Source organism: Elephantulus edwardii, unplaced genomic scaffold (assembly GCF_000299155.1).
Source record: "Elephantulus edwardii isolate Elephantulus edwardi_28Jun2011 unplaced genomic scaffold, EleEdw1.0 scaffold00325, whole genome shotgun sequence".
Classification (NCBI taxonomy): Eukaryota; Metazoa; Chordata; class Mammalia; order Macroscelidea; family Macroscelididae; genus Elephantulus; species Elephantulus edwardii.
The window spans coordinates 634708-639821 of NW_006400075.1; the positions used below are offsets into that span (position 1 = coordinate 634708).

The 5114-nt window shown below is 42.1% G+C and overlaps 1 pseudogene and 1 gene segment (V, D, J or C); both read left to right on the forward strand.

Moving 5' to 3' along the window:
• The window catches only part of LOC102871066, a 188969-nt gene that overhangs the window by 9220 nt on the left and 174635 nt on the right, over nucleotides 1–5114 (forward strand).
• Nucleotides 1755–2891, forward strand: LOC102845555 (annotated as a pseudogene).

Below are 5114 nucleotides of genomic sequence, written 5' to 3' on the forward strand. Positions count from 1 at the left end.
ATTAAATTTAATCTAGTGAGACCAATCATATTTAAATTCCTGTGAATCAAAAAGAAAAGAACTGTTTTAAATGAATTCTATCATGAATAAAGAAAATGGATGGACATTTGAATTAAAGAAAAAAAAATCATGGTTTCTATCAGGTCTTTAAAATGCTTATCCTTGTGAACAGTGTATATCCAATAACTTATTCTTGTGAATGGTTAGGATACAATGATTATACAGGTCAGACATGTATTAACTACAAGTATTCTAAAAGTTTTGGCTTTTAGTAGAATAAAGTGTTTGTTTGAAACTATTAATAACCTTTTTAAGAAAGAAACTAGTTTCCTACTACAAAGGCATTATAGGTATTAGTTTTCTTTTACTTTATTGTCAGTTTCAGCCTCACTTTTATTGACATTGGGTCAAAAGTGACCCCAAGCTGACCTTCCAGTGGGTTTTTGGAAACTTTAAACCACACAGAAGGAGACTTCCTATCTTTCTCCCAAGAAGCTGCAGATGGACTTGAATTGACAAAGAGGGGTCACTTTGGACTTACCAGCAAATCTCCCTGGGCACTATACTATCCCAAATATCAAGTCAGCTGTACTAGAGCTAATTAATATGCTTCTTCCCTTTTTCTCTTTCACAGGTGCAACTGTCCAAATGAGATTCCCCAGGTGGGAAAGCCATCACAGATCCTCACCTTCATCTACACCTTTACCAAAGGCTTGATCTCTAGTAGCATTGCTGCTTGGTATTAGAGTATGCAGCCCTCAGAGGGAGACCTCTGGTGGATAAGAAGGACCAACTCTAGGTAAGAGGCATAGAATTCATGCATCATCTCTCCAAGGCTGATAAGTCCCTAGTTCAGACATATTCTAGAACCAGTTCTCCCTACAGGTGAGTTTTCTGACTCCTGAGGACATGCATATCACTTTGCAAGAGAATCATAGGTAGGATAAAGGAGCATGGGATTAGACACAAACTACCCAGATGAGCAGTAAGAGAGATTTGGCTGCAGGTGGTTCTCTGACCACCAAGGGGCGTACAAGATCCAAGTTCCAGTAACAAAAACCAGGAGCACATGTAGAGCTGACAAGGATGAAATTTTCTATTCCATCTGGGGTTGGTTTGGGTACTCAGCAACAGATTCAGAAGAAATGATCTTTACATTTCCCCTTAACTTTGAATTAAAAAATACAGTATGATGTCTGAAAATTGGAGTGATGGGGCAGGCTCACCTGTATAGAAAACTGGTTCTTCAATGTATCTGGCATAGGAATTCCTCAGCCTTAAAGAGATGGTACCTGAACTCTATGCTACTTAAACCTGTAGTAAGTCCTTTTTCTTTTTCGTTTTTTTCCAGTAGATCATTCTTATCCACCAGAAGCCTCTCTCTGAAAGCTGCTTAGTCCAGCCCAAAGCAACATTGCTACCACCGGTGCCACCACCACTCCTACTGTTGCTCTTCTCCTGGCCCTGTGGTGCCTTATCTGAACCAATTATTCAGGAAGTATGAATCACAATAATACAGAGGGGAAATGTTTAATTAAAGTATTTCATTGAACTGAATGAAACTACAGCACAATTTTCATAGAAGAAGATATGTAACAAAAGCTCAAAAACTATTGCTGTTCATCATCTTCTATATGGATTTTCTGTTCAAGGAGAGTGTTTGTTCAGGCAAGAGTTTTGTTTACAATCTATTCACTCAATGATGCAACAATTACACTACATAATATAGAATCCTCTGATTGTGGAAAATACATATGCAAAGCTCTTCCTTGAACCCATTGGGAAAAGGCCCAGCTTCTCTAATTGATGGAGGAAGAGCAACAGTAGCAGACATCTGTATTGGAGCCACTGGAAATCCAGTTGCACATATTGACAGGGAAAATGATCTTGGTGAAATGAAATCCTCTACTTCTACTTTTCCAAATGAAATACCAACAATTATCAGCCAATCCAAACTCTTTCCAATGAGATTTACCTGCAGAAGGCTAATTACTTTTATTGTAGAGCATCCATCTTTGGAAAAAGATATTCTATATTCTTTCATATTAGATGTACAGTATGCTCCTGAAGTTTCAGTAATAGGGAATGATGGAAATTGGTTTGTTGGGGAAAAAAAGAAATGTTGTTCCTCTCAAGTGTAATGCTAATGCAAACGCACCACCCTTCAGATCTGTGTGGAGCAGGTTGTATGAACTGATGGCTTCAGATAATACGTGACATTTTGTTCATCCAATGACTTTCACTCATTCTGATATTTGTTTGTAATGTGACCAATTTCATTGGTCAACAAAGTGATCAAAAGGTCATTTATACTTAATATCCCCCTAATACTACCACACTTCAGTCAGCAATTCAGTGGGATCTCTCGACTGCTTACAGCAAGAATCTGGCAACAGAACCTAAAAAAAAATTGTCTTCCCCATTACTAAGTGTGGCAATCATTAGGGATGACACAATGGGCGTGATCATTGTTAGTATAGTGGATGGGGCTTTCTTCATAGCACTTGTGAGTACTGTGGCTGGAATATTTTGCTATAGGAGAAGATGGACATTTCAAAGAGACTTCTTTGCCAAGAACTATATTCCACCTCCAGACATGTAACAGGAATCTTAAATAGATGTTCTTCATCAAGATGAGCTTGATTCTTACCCAGGCAGTATTAAAAAAAAGAGAAAAAAAACAACACCCAAAATAAAAATCTAGTGAACAGTCTAGTGCGTAAAGACTATTTAAAAGAATCTGAAAAATCTCAGTAGACAATGTAGCAATTATCACTAGGTAGGGATGTCCAATGTATCACTACGAAGATCTAAAATTGAAAATTAAAATCGTCAGCGATGAATATTTATTGATCTATGGCAAACAGGTAACAAGGAAACGTCAATATTAAAAATGCATGACTTTGGGGGGAGTGAAGATGGCGGCGGCAGCAGAGCCAACGTGGTGAGCTGTGGAAGCAGCGGACCACATGGAGGAGGGCCACCATGGCCTTCTACAGACCTCTGTTTATTGATAATTGAACAGTTAAACATCTGATGACTGATCCTTGGTGTGGATCGAGGCTCAACATCAGGAGATCAAGGATTCCCACGGAGGAATGGGTGAGTCCTGGGGCTCCCAGTCCCCTGCTGCCGAGCCCGCACCGCCACCACAGCTCCATGAGGCTCCCACTGCCAAAGCCCAGGGATCCCCTTACCTGAGATGGATGGTGGGCACCGGGCCCCTCAGGGTGGGTGCAGCAACGCTGCCACACTGCCACAGAATGGACTTGTTTTGGGGAGAATTCTTGAAGCCAAGATGTCAGTGGCGAGAGACAGGGCGGCAGAATGGGGTCTCCCTGGGCAGGCCAGAGGGGAGGATCACCAATACAATGGATTGATGAGAGTCTCTGTGAGCTGTCTACGACTCAATGACATTTAAATGTGGCAGCATGTCCAAGACGGCAGATATCCTCAATGCACCGCAGCTATTGATCTGCTGTCTGCCTTTGCCAAGAACTGTTTAGACCTGGGAGGAGGGGGAGAATCTGTTCACCATTCCCAGGTCCCCTTCTCCATCTATAAAGGGGGAGGGCAGTGACACCTACTTCAAATTATAGTATAAGCACTTATGGGGAGGGGGCGGATAATGGTGATGGTACCGGAATTGGGGACGCTGTCCCTGGCCACATGGTCTTCAATGAGGAGTGGGGTCTGGACTTGGTGGGGGAGAGAACTTGGGGCGGGGGGAAGTGTGCCAAACAGCCCCTGGGGTGGGTTGCCCGGCCCACAAGGGTTACGATCTGGCTCTCGGGGAAGGTGGTTCTTTTGCTCCCCCATCCCCAACACTGGGATGAGCCATGCATTTGGCCCCCCGGGGTGGACTTCTCAGCCCTCAGGTTGTGACATCTTACCCCTGGGTAGAAAAATCTGCTTAGGGTATACAGAGAATTTTATCAAGGCTACTTTCCTCCACCCCCTTCTCCCAAAGCCCTTCTAATTGTAACTCACAAGTTTGTTCTCTCTAGATTTGCTCCATTTTCTATAGGTAACCTTAACACTGAGTTTTACTCCAGACCTGACCCTGAACCCAGTTCCAGAGGCAAAACGGAAATACAACGGCCAGTTAAGGAAGTAAAGGAGAATGGAGCCTCAGGGTTCAGTCAGCCATCTCCACTGGACTCAACTGCGAAAACACTTTGCAGTCCAGAGGCGAATAAATGTCAGAAAAATATCTTCTAACTGAACAAGAAGGCAAGCAGCTTTAACCCAAGACCAAAAGTAAGGTGATAAAGTGTGCTTCCTTTCCCCCTTCACATCAATGCCCCTGTTCAGCATGAAGAAGTCAAAGAGTCTGCACCCAATTCCCAAATGAGAAACCCACAAGTGAAAAAGTTTGTTTGATCACTATTGGACTATGCTTACCATGGCCCTGTATAGTCTGGTCCCCACTGGATCCTTTTCATTTCCATCACCTGGTCCCCCCACTAACCAAATTGTGTAGCCTTGCAACTGCATGCCTGCAATTTTCATCCCTTCCCATCCTCACCCTTCTGTTCCCTACCCTCACCTCTGTGTATCCCCAACATATTTTTCCCCAATTAAATACATTTTTTTTAAAAAAACAACATGACTTTGGTACAAAAAGTTAGGAAAAAAAGAAAAAGCGAGAGAAAAGAAAAGTATCTTAGCGTTTTGTGTATTAAATGTTTGACTAAGACTATAATTTTAAATATATATTTCTCAAAATTTATCACTACTAAAAAATACTGCATCAAAACACTCTCTCTCTCTCCCCCCCCCACACACACATATATTAGTTATTGATTGCCTTCAAGTCGACCATGAGTCTATTAACAAAAGGCTTGAAGCCCCTCTACAACTATCAACCTTTATCAAAGTTCATAGAGTTTCTGAAGGCATGTCAATTAGGAAGTATTATGCTGAACACTATATCCCTGATGTGCCAAATGCAATATTGTCACCCAGGGTAGACAGTGTTTGGTGGAGCTCCCCGACTAAAATAAGCTTGGAAGCAGGAGTGGCATCCACTTCCGAAATAGCTTGCCTCTGGAAACCCCATGAACTTGGAGAAACAAAGAAAGTTAGACAAGTGTTCAGGTCTTTTGTTCACA